Source organism: Arachis stenosperma, chromosome 8, assembly GCF_014773155.1.
Source record: "Arachis stenosperma cultivar V10309 chromosome 8, arast.V10309.gnm1.PFL2, whole genome shotgun sequence".
NCBI lineage: Eukaryota > Viridiplantae > Streptophyta > Magnoliopsida > Fabales > Fabaceae > Arachis > Arachis stenosperma.
Window position 1 is genome coordinate 49,140,584 of NC_080384.1, and position 17,804 is coordinate 49,158,387.

Genomic DNA, 17,804 nt, shown 5'->3' on the forward strand with positions numbered 1-17,804 from the left:
GGAGATCATTCTGAAATGACATTGGAGATTGATTAGTTCACTACTAAAACTGTATTAATTGGAAAGAGAATCTAATCTCTTAGAAACCAATATTTTATTTCCATTTGTAAAGACAAAGTAGTAGTAAACAGATAAATTGATATGTGTATATCCATAATAATTAACTATAATTATTATTATTATCAAACTGAATAACTATGTATACAATGTATATGACAAGATTGATGATAATCTACGTTTCCATTTTTAAATGGAATCCCTTTTTCTTGATTGACACTACTAGATGTTAAAACTTTAATTTGTGTGACGTGTCATCGCCATGGTAGATTTTTTTATTTAAATAAAATAAATTAAATATTCACTCAAATAAATCAAAAATACACAATTTTACTGTTTTGAACATTTTGTTATATTTTTGCTTGACACAGCAAATAAAAACATAAGCTATAAAGATTAGGGTCGCATATGATCCGATCCGATCTCAAGATTCGGCCCGAATCTAAATATTTTATGACTAATTTAGTGTAATTTTATTGGGTAAGAATTTTAAAAATAGACTCAATTATTATTTAGAGTCGGGTCCGGATCAATGCGAACTCGACTTCACCTAACCCATGTGCACCTTAAGGGAACCATTAGTAAATTTGACGCTAACGTCTGACACTAAATTCGATGGTATTTAACATTTTTCTTATAGTAAAAGTAAAATGGAATAAAAGAGAAGAGTAGTGGAAGAAAATGTCTCACATTGATGTATTAATCGACTGAATGATGACAGATATATTGCTAGCCATCTAAATGAGTTAGTTAGTATTGTGTAATTTTTTTAAAATTTTTATAATTATGAAAATTAAATTTTTGTTATTTATTTTTGTTTAAATTAGTGAAAATATAAATTTGTTAATGTATGTTAATATTAATTTTTAGTTGTTAAAATGATAAAGATTAAAATTTAAAATTTATTTATTTATATAAGCGAATAGGTTTGTTCAATTTAATAGAAACATAAACTTGTTAATGTATGTTAGTATTAACTTTTAGTTGGTAATATGATGTAAATTGAAATTTAAAATTTATTTATTTTTTTAGATTGATAGATAAGTTTGTTTAAATCAGTAGAAATATAAACTTTTTAACGTATGTTAGTATTAATTTTTAATAGACTCTATTAGGTAGATAATGACTTTTGTGAAAAACGTGAACAATGTGTTTTAAAATGAGCTCAATAAAGTAAAAACGGTTTACACTTCTAAATTATCCATCTAAATTTTAATGTTATGATAACCATCTGTATACCTAGTGAATTGAACATCCGATATATCTATTACTCACATTGTTTAGTATTTTCATTGTCTACTTATATTTTTTCATATTTAAAATAGTAAATTGATGTATTTTGACATATTTAAGTAAATAATTAAATTATTTTATTTAAATAATAAAAAAAGCCCACCATGGTAAGCTTGTGTATTAAACTTACACAGTTAATTAAGTTACTGGTTTAATTAATTATTATAATAATAGAGCTTCTAAAATAAAAATTTAATTAAATAATAGAAGACATTAAACTATAGTTGTTCATGCACCTGTTACTGAGATGTCCGTGAAATGCATCACGATTTTTTTTGTTGAGAGAACTCACATAATTAACTTCCATTATCCCATGAATCCACTCATGCACTTAGCTAGAAAATATTCTCTTCATTATTATTATTATAGTGATGAAATTTAATGATACTCAAATTAATTCCTTCTTGCTAGCTAGCTAAAATGTACCTATTATGAACTGTTCTACTTTAACATCAAGCAACAACTGATCGGAAAGCGATGATGATTCTTTCTGTTTGCCGTGGTTTTAATTATTTATTCTACTGCTATTGACCCTTGTTTGCATGAGGGATTCTGGTTGAGAGAGAGAGAGAGAGAGAGAGAGGCTCAACAAAATAATGTGATAAATTAATTAGAAATAAGAATTAATTATTCAACAAGCTATATATGTAACTTAGGACAATATTATAACTAATACAATTTATCATATTTAGTTAATAAAAATATTTTTATACTAAAATTTTAAATTTAAATACTAAAATATAAAATAAATAATATTAAAAATTAATATTTTTCAGTTATCATCAGTTAATTTTTTTAAAATTATTTTATTTATTTAAATTTTGAATCTTAAATCATAAAATTTTAATATTAATAAATTTTAAATTATAAATTTAAACATTAAAATTAATTAATATTAATTAATTAAAATTAAAATTAATTCTCTATTTTTTTATAAAAATAAAATATTGACTAAAGAAAAAGTATTAACTGCTGACGTTTCTCTATTATTAAAAATTCGATTAATTAATTTCCTTCGATTCTTAAAAATATGAAGAAAAAAAAAAGATTAGTTTTCAATGACTTTCTTTAAATATCATTTTTAATATTCGAATTTGAGGCATACCTCACACTTGATTAATAAAATAAAAAATATTGTCATTTTGACCAATACCTTGATCCCTCTTTGTATATGTAATGTCCATTAATAATGCAACATGTTATAATAACTGTATAAAGTTAAGCATTACATGCTCGACAAAGTCACCAACAAGAAATCGTATATTTAGGTATATGCCTGAAAATACTATATAGCGTACAAAAATAGCAATGTATATCGCGCTCTGGTTCGAAGGGTATTTCTATAAAAAAAAGTTTAGGGAGTGAATATTTTTATTAAAATTTGGTTAATATTTAATTAATAAAAATAAAATAAATAATTTTATATTATTGAATAAAATTTTATATCATTATAAATATTATTGATGATTATTTAATAACTATAAATAATAAAATTTGTTCATTCCTAACACTTTTTTTTACAAACCCTTATGAATGCCACGTGATGATGGCAAAAGAAAATATATTATTATTCGATCCCTTAGCCCCTGCCATGCATGGGATGGGAATAAAAACATCGGAACCAAGTTCTTTATAGCTTAATTTGTTTGCTCGTGCAGTGAAGGATTATTTTAAGGGTTAATACTCAAAATCGTCTTTGAAAGATCAGTTATTTTTTATTTTCGTTCTCAAATAATTTTTTTAATTAAATTAGTCCTTAAAAGATTTAAAATCAATTACGTTTGTTCTTCCGTCAATTAATTAACACCTTCTATTAACGTTTTCCACATATATCGTTAAATGACAAATCAACAATGATAAAACGACGTCGTCTTTTGGTATTACTGCATATTGTGACAAAACGGCGCCGTTTATCTTTTCCTCTCTTTCAAAACGCATGAAACATCACAATAGTTAGAGAGAATGCGACGGAGCTCGGATAATTGGAAGAGATGAGAGGAAGCCATAATTGGCGATGCTATGCATAGTGCAGCTGGGCTTATTCTTTGCGGTTTAGGGTACTAATGCTAAGCCATAGTTGGGGTTGTGACCACTAACCAGTGACATTAGTGACATGATAAAATGGAGCAACAGTGACGTCAATTACACAGAGAGCTAGAGAGACTCACTCAGTGATGCAACACAGAAACCCAATAGCCCAACCACATCACCAATCTACAAGCAATACTCACAAACAACATGCCACACAAACAACCACATCACCAATCCACAAGCGACACCCACAAACAGCATGCCACAAAAACAAATGGCAGTCATTTTGGTTGAATTTCAGAGTTCAAAGGTAGAGAAAAGTGAGAGATTGAGAAAAGTGAAAATAGAGCCGTGGAGCTTGGAGATGAAGGTAACGTGGATTGAGAAAGATTGAGAGGTTGGGGATTTATTGTTAGGGTTTCCATATATTCAACTCAAATTGGATTTTGATTGGGTCAAAATGCATTCTGGGCTAAGAAGATAACTTTTAAATTAGCTTCTTTCTAAAATGCAACCTCGCACCACAAACGCCATTCTCGCGATCTAGCGACTTTCTCTGGCGATTCTACTCAAAACAACTTCCTCCAACTCGAAGTGTTGAACCACAACAGAAAGGAGAGATAGAATTGTAAAATCATACCCTTTGATCAAAGCACCGTGTTCTTCTCTTTGATTAGAGCTCTGTGATTTTTTCTCTCTTTGTATGTTTGATATTTTGTATTTTGTGTGAAGAAGGAAGAAAGAGCGTCTGGATAAAGACTGGTGAAAGCTTCAAATGGAGAGAGATGAGAGAAACAGTGTCGTTTTGATATGTGATGTGTCACTTAACGATCTACGTGGTAAAATATTAACGGAAACGGTTAATTAATTAACGGAAGGACAAAAGTGATTGATTTTAAATCTTTCGATGACTAATTTGATTAAAAAATTTATTCGAAAACGACACTATTCACTCTCAATTTCCATCATATCTCGCATAACACTAATAGTTTAACAATGTAACTTCAAACTACACAATGCACACTCTATAAATTTAATGTTCACATGAAAAAAAAAATTTCAACTTGTTATCAACCAATTCATACTCAGGAAACTAATGCCTAGGGGTGGCAAAACGGGTCGAACACGCCGGGTCAAACCGCAAAACCACCAAAAAGCGGGTCGGTGCGAGATTTTGAGCCCGCCAAAATTTAAATACCCGCCTAAACCGCAGATCAAGGCAGGGCGGGGCGGGCTGCCATCTTTATTTTTTAAAGGGTATTTTTGTAAATTTACATATAACATAAATAGCTTTCTGTTTTCCTTCCCACCAACAACAGTTGACCCTAACCCACCAGTAACCCTTCCCTGATCCTGAGACCCTGAGTCCCTGACCCTCGTCTTTAGCCTTCAGCAGCTCATCGTCATCGCCCGTCGGTCTCCCCTAAGTCCCTAACATCTCCATGATCACATTGTCCACCACTCTGATCGCTTCCTTCAACTTCTTCTCCGAACCAATGTTCAGTAATCACTTCAGTTTTCATATAAGCGGCAACGACGACATTGCTCGTTGTAATAGCTTGGATGCGAGGTCGAAGCTTTCTGCCAACTTGGACTCTGTGAAAGAAGGAATGAAGCACTCGGTGTCTATTTCAAATGAGAATTTACATATGATGTCGAAGGAGAATCTTCTCATGATGTCCTAATGTCCAACAATCTATATTGCTTGTCGAAGAGTGGAGAAAGGCGTGCCCTTGGAGTAGTTGTGGAACTTGGTCTTGAGGATGTTGTCGGGGTTAGAGGTGATGTTATCAAAGACGTGGAAGTAGATGCTTTTGGTGGGTGAAGTGCAGAGGAGGTGGATGTACCAGTTACAAAGATTTAGGAAGTGTGTGGTCCATGACATGTTGAGGTAGGTGCGACACGTGTGACAATTACACTATGGCTTAATCTTGGAGTTAAAGAGGAGGAAGAAAAAGATGGAAAAGAAGACTATGAATGTTAGGGTTATGCAAGATATGATAAAAATTGGGGAAGAACAACATCGTTTTCGAATAAAGGAGTCAACGATCATTTTGTCCCTTGTTAGAGTTGTCAGGGATCATTTTGTCCCATGTTAGAGTTTTCAATGACCATTTTGTCTTTCGTTAGAGTTGACGGAGCTAAGGACCTAAGTGACTGACGAAATTAATTGTTAGAGATCAATCGAGTAATTAATTTTAGTTAAAAACTAAAATGTCTAATTTAAAATTCTTTAAGATCCAAAATGAGTATATTCGTTTTGAATATATTTTTTATTTAGTTTTGATATTCGTTTTACAATAATTTCAAATTTTTATTTTCATTTGGTTATAAATATATTTTAGATTTTAGATTTTTTTATTTAATTTAAATATTTTTTATGATAATTTGAATTCATATTTTTTTCAAAAAAAAAATTGTCCAACTTTGTTGTTATTATTATTATTTTTTCGTTAATGAACTTTTTTGTTACTAGTTGATTGCAGTCTATTACCTAATAGGATTATAAAAAATAATATTTCTCCACATGCATTTAAAAAACACCCAAATATGATTACGTGTGTCTAGTTTTATTCTCGGCCTAGTGACTTGTCTCTTGTAACATATCCATAAAGTTGTTGCATATATACATCTTCTCTTAAATTTCCATGCAAAATAGCATTTGTCCACATCTAACTGCTTTATAATCCAAGAGTGACAAAATTTTTTTTGTGCGACTACTTTAGTATTGAATTTGTCTAATTCTTTTAAGATAAATTTATAATATTTTAAAATTATTTATTTTTATACTATTTAAATTGATATTAAACTTTGACTTTTTTTTAGTAAATTAGATATCAAAATCCAGACACTATAATTATGATCTCTAATAATTAGTAAGTGTCAGAGATAGAATGACCTGAATTATTGAGGTTGGCTTTGAGATTTGGATCATCTAAATTTTGAAACTTACTTTAAAGAATAAAGTATGATCTATCACCATTTATTTCATAGGTGGGACAAAAAAAAATATGAGAAAAAAAACATTCAATGGTAAAAAATTTAACTTTATTATCTAAAGTAAAAATCTAAAATTTAAAAGATCTAAATCCCAAGCTTTAAGCCACAAGCCTTCTTGTACTTTTGCAGAAACCGTGAGAGTTATCATTTACATGAAATACCCATTTACTTCCTATAACCTCTCTTCCTTATTGCAGAGTCACCAATTTTCAAGTGTTATTCTTTATTAGTGTTTCATACCATACTCAACATCCATAGCCTCCTTCTACTTTGGATGACTCATAGCTTCCTTTACAGTTCTTCGTTCAAGCTTAACCCTGAAATGCTTTAGTTTTCTTATGTCTGTCTTTGATTTGGTTATTATTGGATAAGAGTCTGAATTCTTCTACACAATAGGAATAGAAGGCATTACTACTGGAGTTAGGAGTGGTAAATGCGTCAAAATTTGTCGGACCAGCTTATGTAGTTCATAAAAAATGTTGGGTCGGACTAAAAATTGAGATCGTTATAATAAAAAAAAATCCGACTAATTCATACCGTCTAATCTACGGGTTTTGGCAGGTTTTGGCGGGATTGGACAGATTTGTCCCACGACTTTTTGGATTTAAAATGTTAATTGAATTTGGACCATTATTTTTGTGTTTGTATCTAGAATGTTTGTTCGTTTTACTTTAAGTTATAATTTGGACTATGCTTATTGATTAAAAATTTGGATAATGTTTAATTATATATTTTAAACAATATTTTGTTTTGGATAATGTTAATTTCATTATTTATTTTAAAAAATTTAGTTGATAATTATGTTTATTAGATATTTAAAATTATAAATACTTTAGTATTTATAAATTTAAAAATTATATTTTTTATATTTTTAGAAATTATAAATTTATTGAAATGTTTATAAAATAATATATTTTTTAATATTTAACAATTTAATAATAAAAAAATTAGCAGGCTAAATTGCTAATTTATTATTAAATGAAACGAAATATATAAAACAGAATTAGACCCATCAAATAACAAATTTTTTATAAGACGGATGAGATGAGATGGACCTGTTCGCCTGCCACCCCTAACTGGAATAGCTTCTGATTTTGGAATTGAAGTGAGACATCTTGAAAAATAAAATATATTTTTAAAGAAAAAATGTATTTTCTAAAAACACCAGTCAAACATATTCTTGAAATAAAAACTAACTATAGTTTTTCAAAATTGAAATAATTGCTTTTTATGAGTACTTATCCGTATCCACAAAATTAGGTCGCCGTTATATTTTGGAAAGACCACGTCCAACAAATATAACGCAGAATAATAGGTTAAACTCTAGAACGTTTATTTTCAAAATCCGTCACTAAGTTCGGCTCTTGAAATCATTAACGTACCCTTTCATCTTAAATAGCGTTACACAGATAGCTATAAGACATTCATAACTCATTACGCACAATAAATATTGCTTAGAATATTTTTCCTACACAAAAACTAACTTAAACATTAGAATTCTTTTTGCAGGTACTCCTCATTATTCAAAGGAAGCTCATATTGGTAGCACTCTACTTGACAAGAAGAGTCGTGCAGGCACCCTGAATCCGCCACCAACCTATACCTCAACCTGACCCCTGGGCAGAAACAAGTACAAAATTACAAATAAAATATGAAATGTCTAGTCCTTTAAATTTATAATATGATACAGAATAATTTTTTTTTAATAGAAAATCTAAGAATCCCTTTTTATGTTAACAAATCTAAGAATTTATGAGACAAGGCATGGCTTGGTCCCCTTTCTGAAAGTTTGATGGCGGGCCCACCTTGCAAGCAAGTGATGCGCATCAAAGCACTATGGTTTGTTACTTTGTTTGATCTCCCAAGGCTATGCTTTTTGCCTTTGGACGATAGGATAAGAAAACTGGCCCATTTATGTTGCAAGTGCTTCTTTAATTTAGTTTTAATTAATCTATCCTTATCAATAATCTTCTTTTTTTACCATATCTACTCGTATGTCGTATGTGGAAGCCAAAAACATCTTGAGATAAGAATAATTTGTTTTTAATAAAAATTAAAAGTGTGTCTCCAATTAAACAGGTATCAACTTAATCGGGCTAAACTTCATTAAGATATAAAAAAATTGGTTTAATTAATAATCTATTATGCTCATTGATTTTATATTGCTATTTGGTTTTTTGTTTTATTTTTGTAAATTAAATGAACGAAAAATAATTTTTTATATAATAATCAAAATATGATAAAATTTTAAAATATACTTATTATTTTTTGAAATTGTATTTTGTATTAAAATTAATATAAAAAACTATTGTTTTATTAAAATAAAATTATAATCTTTTAAAACATACTCATCACTCTTTTAAAATTATATTTTGTATTAAACTTTACAAATAAAATAATTATTTTGTCAAAGCACAAAAATTATAAATTTTTAAAATATTCTCATCACTCCTCTAAAATTATACTTTGAGACAAATTCTAAAAAAATGTCAAATTAAAATATCATAAATTTTAAAAATATGCTAATTATTCTTCTAAAATTATATTTTGTATTAAATAAATTTCATAAAATACCTATCATTCTCTTAAGATTATATATTGCTTAAAATTTACAGAAAACAATTTTTGTCAAAGTAAAAAGTTATACATTTCTAAGTTTTATAACGGATTATTCAATGTGAGACTTCTATATTTACTCGTAAATAAATTATATCCACACATTTTACCTTTTTTTTCAATATTTAGAACTTTTATAAAAAAATAGTAACCCAAAACTCATTTTGTTCATTTTTAAGTAATTGTTCGCATTTTAAACTTTCATCAAAATAATAATTTACTCTTTTATCGTATATTAACAAGGATATTTTATTGTTTAGTTTATGGCTATTACTAAAATATATAAGAAGAAATACTTGGCTTTACAGCTAATCCTCTCTCTCTTTGATTTTTGTCTGTGTATTTTTTGTATTCTTTATTTGTTATCTTTTTTTTTCTTTTTATATTTGATACAATCAAAAATAAAAAGTTTGTTATTTTATGCTCGCACATTACTCATCTGTCTCGTTTATATAATAATTGTACTGTAAAACTATTGTCTATATATTGCCATTCATACTCTTTGACTATTCATTATCTCTCTTCTCTTGAGACATTATTTCCAAATGAAAATTATTTTTGTCGGAAGAGACGGCGGCAAAAAATAACCTAGACCCTAAATCCTAAAATAACCTCGAGAGAAAAGAGAGAATGAATATCCAAAAAATATGAATGGCAAAAAGGTATGAATAACAATATATAGATAATAGTCTTGTAGTACAATAATCATTACATGAGAGAAAGATAGAAGAGTGACGCGCGCGAGCATAAAATAACAAACTTTTACTTTTTTTATTGTATCAAGTATAAGAAGATATGGCAAGGGAACCTAGTGATGTGGCAAGGGAACCTAATGTAAACGAGGTGAAAAATGTTTATTTATGTATTTGAAGTAAATAATTTTGTCAAATTTTTTGGGATGTTACTTAACAAACTGTATATGTTCTCATGAGATGTGTCAGGTTGGTTGGATTGCAGCAGCAGAGCAGGGATCAGTATGAGGCCAGGGTCCTGCATTGGAGGGTTTCGATCGACCATTTACGGTTCGATGAGGTTAATCGTAAAATACTTATGTTTTTATTTTCGATAATTAGATAGATATCATATGGTTTAGTTTGTTTGTTATCTGGATAATTAGATAGATTTTGTAAAATAATTTTCTTCTGAATCCTTCTCACCTTCCTCTGCCTCATGCTCTGGAATGACAACATGAATAGGCGGTGGTGCGAGAGGTCGGTCATCCAGCACATAGGTATCGTGTACGGAACCACCACTAGTCCACTACCACCATGACCCACCTCGGCGGATAGCTCCATTACCTGTTCTACCATGATTATCCCATGGATGTCGAACATCAGTCGCACATGCTCGTTCCCTTGAAGTTGGAATAGTCGAAACCGGAAAACTCCGTTTCTCATGGATGCCAGCAACGTATACCCCACCCTTCCTATCTCCCTCGCTTCTGTAGGAACCATCTTGATCAATATCAAAGTCTTCAAGTCCAACAACGTCTCCACACGCTGAGTGCGAAATAATATCCATCGGATCCTCACACTCAAATGTCACCCTGTTCTCGCCATTTCTCATACGACAATTGGGATAAATAAGCATAACTATGAATGCACTGTTACTGGCCATTGAACTTTGTTTTTGTGAAAAAAATGAGATAGAGAAAGGATATGAAATGTGTGTAGAGAATACCAAGGATTACACATTCTAGGAGCTGAATTTTTGTCTTTTTATATCTCGTTTACAGTGTAAACGACATGACAATGCATGTATCTGTAAACTAGATATGACCAAAAAATTTAAATCGATAAATATTCTTAAAATGATTTATTTTGATAAATATTACATTTATTTTATTTATTAAAATAAAAAATCCAGATCTATTGTTGTGTTTTCAAAATAAATAGCATATTAGTGTCCATATATGAATGTGGGAACACAATAAGCCTAAGCTGGAACTGAAAGTTGTCAAGTTGTCCTCAAACATTGACTGAGGTAAAGTATGATTAAATTCTCCTTTTGCAAGTGTTGTTATGAGCAAAGCATGATTAGTTTGGTTTAATTTCTCATAATAAGGCAGCACGACTTTATGTGTAAAGGGGACAAAGAAAAGACTATCTTTTATCTTTGTTTTACGTGATGTCCAACCAAATTGGTGCAAAATTTGGCATCATTAAATTAAATTTCTTACTCGGTATTATTGCTGGTGAAACTCTGTTTTCACTGCTTTTCCTAATCTGAATGGGAGGAAGGCATTGCTTTGAAAGGTGACAATTACAATGCTTCTAGTTTAAGTCAACTAGACAGTCCAAATTCCATGTCCATATCAACGATAAACTTTCAAAACAGGAGCGGAATTAGACTAAATTTTAGAGAGAATTTTGTAATATAGAAAAAATTAAATTAAATATTTTAAAGGAGCTAAATTAAAAATTTTATGTAAATAAAAAAGATTTATTCCATCTTATGAGTAAATAAATACAAGAATAAGGAGGTCGAAATTAACTTATCTAAAAGAGCCATACAATAAAATAAAAAAATAAGGTCTCATAGTAGAAGAATAAAATTGATGAAGTCGAGAAAGGTGATTAGATTTGATGTAGAAAAAGAAGAAGATCTACTAAAAAAAGTAGGAAAACAAAATTAAAAGTCTACAAGAATACACTTAGTCAAACTATATGAGAGAGCGAATTGAGAAGATGAATTTGGATCAGAGGAAAACGTGCTTAAATCTAAAACTTGAGTATATAGAAAGTAAAAAATAGTGAAACGGATAACTATTTTTTCAAAACGTGGGTTGAAGAGAGGCATCCAAGAAAACGGAAATGTTTGGTAAAAAAAAAAAATCAGACAAAAATAACTATAATTTGTTTTATTTAGTATTTATTAATTGTTGTGATAATTAATTAATGTTAAATAAGATAAGTTTTGATTGTTTTTTTTGTCTTTCTAACATTATCGTAAAAAAAATTATTTTTCACAAAACCGTGGGTAGAAATAGGGGTGTTCAAATCCAAATCGATCCAAATTAAATCGCTCATTCAATTCAATCTAAACCGAAAACCGATTAAAACCGTACTAATTTGGATTTGATTGTGGTGCACGAAATTGCAATAACACTTTTGCAATCCCGCACAACTAACCAGCAAGTGCACTGGGTCGTCCAAGTAATACCTTGCAAGGGTCGATCCCACGGAGATTGTCGGCTTGAATCAAGCTATGGTTATCTTGTAAATCTTAGTCAGGATATCAGAAATTATCAGGATTGATTGTGAAAAGCAAAAGAACATGAAATGGTTACTTGTTTTGCAGTAATGGAGAATAGGTTGAGGTTTGGAGATGCTCATTCTTCTGAATCTCTGCTTTCCTACTGTCTTCTTCATCAAACACGCAAGTCTCCTTCCATGGCAAGCTGTGTGTAGGGTTTCACCGTTGTCAGTGGCTACCTCCCATCCTCTCATTGGAACGATTCCTAATGCCCTGTCACGGCACGGCATTCCATATGTCGGTTCTCAATCAGACCGGAGTAGAATCCAGTGATTCTTTTGGCGTCTGTCACTAACGCCCCGCCTTCAGGAGATTGAAGCACGTCACAGTCATTCAGTCATTGAATCCTACTCAGAATACCACAGACAAGGTTTAGACCTTCCGGATTCTCTTGAATGCCGCCATCAGTCTAGCTTATGCCACGAAGATTCCGATAAAAGAATCCAAGAGATAACTACTTAATCTAAGGTAGAACAGAGGTGGTTGTCAGGCACATGTTCATAGTTGAGAATGATGATGATTGTCACGGATCATCACATTCATCCGGATTAAGAACAAGTGTTATCTTAGAATAGAAGCAAGCATGATTGAATAAGAAACAGTAGTAATTGCATTAATCCATCAAGACACAGCAGAGCTCCTCACCCCCAACCATGGGGTTTAGAGACTCATGCTGTGGAAGAAAACGTGTAAAATGTCATAAGGTTGCCTTCCGTCCTGATTACAAAGTCAAAAGGTCCTATAAGTAGTAAACTAGTATCCTAAGGTTTACAGAAATGAGTAAATGACAGAAAATCCACTTCCGGCCCACTTGGTGTGTGCTTGGGCTGAGCATTGAAGCTTTTATGTGTAGAGACGTTTTCTGGAGTTAAACGCCAGTTCTCATGCTAGTTGGGCGTTTAACTCCAAGTTTTATGCCAGTTCCGGCGTTTAACGCTGGAATTTCTGAGGCCGGTTTTCTACGCAGGTTTGGGCCATCAAATCTTGGGCAAAGTATGGACTATTATATATTGCTGGAAAGCCCTGGATGTCTACTTTCCAACGCCGTTGAGAGCGCGCCAATTGGGCTTCTGTAGCTCCAGAAAATCCGCTTCGAGTGCAGGGAGTCAGAATCCAATAGCATCTGCAGTCCTTTTCAGTCTCTGGATCAGATTTTTGCTCAGAACCTTCAATTTCAGTCAGAAAGTACCTGAAATCACAGAAAAACACACAACTCATAGTAAAGTCCAGAAAAGTGAATTTTAATTAAAAACTAATAAAATATACTAAAAACTAACTAAAAGATACTAAAAACATACTAAAAACAATGCCAAAAAGTGTACAAATTATCCGCTCATCACAACACCAAACTTAAATTGTTGCTTGTCCCCAAGCAACTGAAAATCAAAATAGGAAAAAAGAGAATATACTATAGATTCCAAAATATCAAAGAAACATAGTTCCAATAGATGAGCGGGACTAGTAGCTTTTTGCCTCCGAACAGTTTTGGCATCTCACTCTATCCTTTGAAGTTCAGAATGATTGCATCTATAAGAACTCAGAACTCAGATAGTGTTATTGATTCTCCTAGTTAAGTATATTGATTCTTGAACATAGCCAGTGTATGAGTCTTGGCTGTGGCCCAAAGCACTCTGTCTTCCAGTATTACCACCGGATACATACATGCCACAGACACATAATTGGGTGAACCTCTTTAGATTGTGACTCAGCTTTGCTAAAGTCCCCAATTAGAGGTGTCCAGGGTTCTTAAGCACACTCTTTTGCCTTGGATCACACTTTATTCCTTTCTCTTTTTTTTTTTTTTTCTTTCTTTTCTTTTTTTTTTTCGAAATTTTTTTTTCCACTGCTTTCTTGCTTCAAGAATCATTTGATGATTTTTCAGATCCTCAATAACAGTTCTCTTTCTCCTCATTCTTTCAAGAGCCAACAATTTTAACATTCTCAAAGCAACAAATTCAAAAGACATATGCACTGTTCAAGCATTCATTCAGAAAACAAAAAGTATTATCACCACATCAAACTAATTCAACTAGTTTCAGAGATAAATTTCGAAACCCTGTACTTCTTGTTCTTTTGTGATTAAAACATTTTTCTCTTAAGAGAGGTGATGGATTCATAGGACATTCATAACTTTAAGGCATAACTTTAATTTTATTAATTATGAATTAAAAACAAGACTCAAAATAGATATAGAATGACTAGAAAAACGAAAATAAAACAAAATAAAGGAAAATAAAAAAACGAAAAACAGAGGCTCCTAATGATAGAGGTTTTCACAGAGTTAGGACTCAACAACCTTGATTTTGAGAAGTGGATGCTCCCTCAGCTTGAGAGGAGAGCTTTTGGCGTTTCAACTCTTGGAGTTCACGCCCCTGCTTCTCTTGTCCCTTCAGCAATTTGCAGAGCATGCAATTCTGATTCTGCTGTTCTTCCTTCAGTTGCTCCATAGTCTCTTGCAGCTTGTTAATAGATGCTTCTAGGCTGGACCAGTAGTCAATTCTTGGGAATTCAGGGAGGAATTCCTGCGCCCTCCTCTTGATGGAGTTGTCTTGCACTTGTCCTTCCATTGACTTCTTGGTGATTGGGTGTTCAATGGGTATGAACTCATCTACTCCCATCTTCACCCCAGCCTCTTTACAGAGCAAGGAAATCAAGCTTGGGTAAGCCAGTTTGGCCTCAGTGGAATTCTTATTTGCAATGGTGTAGATCTCACAAGCAATCACATGATGAACCTCCACTTCTTTTCCAAGCATAATGCAGTGAATCATCACTGCTCTCTGATGGTGACCTCAGAACGGTTGCTAGTGGGCAATATGGAACGCCCAATAAAGTCTAGCCAACCTCTTGCAATTGGCTTGAGGTCTCCCCTCTTGAGTTGGTTTGGGACACCCTTTGAATTGGTTATCCACTTAGTCCCAGGGAGGCAGATGTCCTCTAGAACTTGATCCAAACCTTTATCTACTCTCACCATCCTCCTATTGAAGGAATCAGGATCATCTTGTAGTTGAGGTAGTTTGAAGATTTCTCTTATTTTGTCCAGATGGAAGTACATAACTTTCCCTCTGACCATGGTTCTGTGGGTATGGTAAGCGGTTCCAGTCATTCTTTGCTTATCTGTTAGCCACAGATTTGAGTAGAATTCCTGAACCATGTTCCTTCCAACCTTTGTCTCAGGATTGGTCAGAACTTCCCAACCTCTGTTTCGAATTTGCTCTTGGATCTCCGGATATTCATCTTCTTTCAGATCAAATTTAACTTCCGGGATCACTGACCTCAGACCCATTATTTTGTGATAATGGTCTTCATGTTCTTTGGTTAAGAACTTCTCTTCATTCCAAAGATTCTTTGGATTAGTCTCTTTCTTTCCTCTTGAGTTGGTTTGTTTTCCCTTGGGAGCCATGATCTTGATAGATCTTAGCTTAGTGATCACGGAAAAGCACACCAAACTTAGAGGTTTTGCTTGTCCTCAAGCAAAAAGAAAAGAAAAAAGAAGAGAGAGAGAGAGAGAGGGAAATTCGAATGGTGTGAGGAGGAGGGTGAGGAACGTTCATTTATAGAGTGGGGGAGGAGAATTTCAAAAACAAAAGAGAGATTTGAAAGGAAATTTGAAAAGATTTGAAAAAAATTTGAGAAAGGGTGAGTTTTTGAAGAAGATTTGAGATTATTTGAAATAGATTTGAAGAATGGTTTTGATTTGTGAAGATTTGAAAGTGAATGATGAAAGGTTGAAGTGCATTTATGTAGAAGATTATGGGTAAAAGATGAAAGTTTGAAAAATTTGAGTTGAAAACAAAAATGTGGTCCCCCCACCTTTCTGGCGTTAAACGCCAGAATGGCACCCATTCTGGCGTTTAACGCCCACTTGCACCCTTTTGGCGTTTAACGCCCAGCACCTGGCTGCGTTCGCCAGAAAACCTTCTCTGCTTTTTTGAGCTGATGCCTGCAACTCGTAAACGCCCAGAATGCCTCTGTACGCCCAAATGGTACCTTACTGGGTTAAACGCCCAGTACCCATTCTGCTTTACGCCCCAAAATCACTTACTGAGCACTCCTGCTCAAAGTTTCCTTCAAGATAATGTTTGATTCTCTGTCCATTAACAATAAACTTCTTATCAGAATCAATATCCTGAAGCTCAACATATCCATATGGTGATACTCCTGTAATCACATACGGACCCCCCCAACGGGATTTGAGTTTTCCTGGAAACAGTTTGAGCCTAGAGTTGAAGAGCAGAACTTTTTGTCCTGGCTCAAAGACTCTGGTTGACAATTTCCTGTCATGCCATTTCTTTGCCTTTTCCTTATAAATTTTTGCATTTTCAAAGGCATTGAGTCTGAACTCCTGTAGCAGTCTTTTTTCACCAGCTAACTGTGCATCCATGTTTAGGAATCTGGTTGCCCAGTAGGCTTTATGTTCCAGTTCCACAGGCAAATGGCAGGCCTTCCCATACACCAATTGGTATGGAGAGGTGCCTATAGGAGTCTTGAATGCTATTCTGTATGCCCACAGAGCATCATCCAAGCTCTTTGCCCAATCCTTTCTTCGGGCCATTACAGTCCGTTCTAGGATTCTTTTTAGTTCTCTGTTAGAGACCTCTGCTTGCCCATTTGTCTGTGGATGATACGGAGTTGCCACTTTGTGGCTAATTCCATATCTGACCATAGCAGAGTATAGTTGTTTATTGCAGAAATGAGTGCCCCCATCACTGATTAGCACTCTGGGAACGCCAAATCTGCTGAAAATGTTCTTCTGGAGGAATTTCAGTACGGTCTTAGTATCATTAGTGGGTGTAGCAATTGCTTCTACCCACTTAGATACATAGTCCACTGCCACCAGAATGTAAGTGTTTGAGTATGATGGTGGGAATGGCCCCATGAAGTCAATTCCCCATACATCAAACAGCTCTATCTCTATATCCCTTGTTGAGGCATGGCATATCCATGAGGCAGTTACCAGCTCTTTGGCAACTGTCACAGTTACGCACAAACTCTCGGAATCTTTATAGAGAGTAGGCCAGTAGAAGCCACATTGGAGGACTTTAGTGGCTGTTCGCTCACTTCCAAATGTCCTCCATACTGTGATCCATGGCATGCCATAGGATCCTCTGTTCTTCTCTGGGTACACACCTGCGGATCACTCCGTCAGCACATCTCTTAAAGAGATATGGTTCATCCCAAAGGTAGTACTTGGCATCTGAAATTAATTTCTTTCTCTGCATGTAACTGTACTCTTTGGGTATGAACCTCACAGTTTTATAGTTTGCAATGTCTGCAAACCATGGAGCTTCCTGAATGGCAAATAATTGCTCATCTGGGAAAGTCTCAGAAATCTCAGTAGAAGGGAGGGACGCCCCAACTACTGGCTCTATTCTGGACAGATGATCAGCTACTGATTCTCTGTCCCTTTTCTGTCTCTTATTTCTATATCAAACTCTTGCAGAAGCAACACCCATCTGATAAGCCTGGGTTTTGAATCCTGCTTTGTGAGTAAGTATTTAAGAGCAGCATGGTCAGTGTACACAATCACTTTGGATCCTACTAGGTAGGATCTA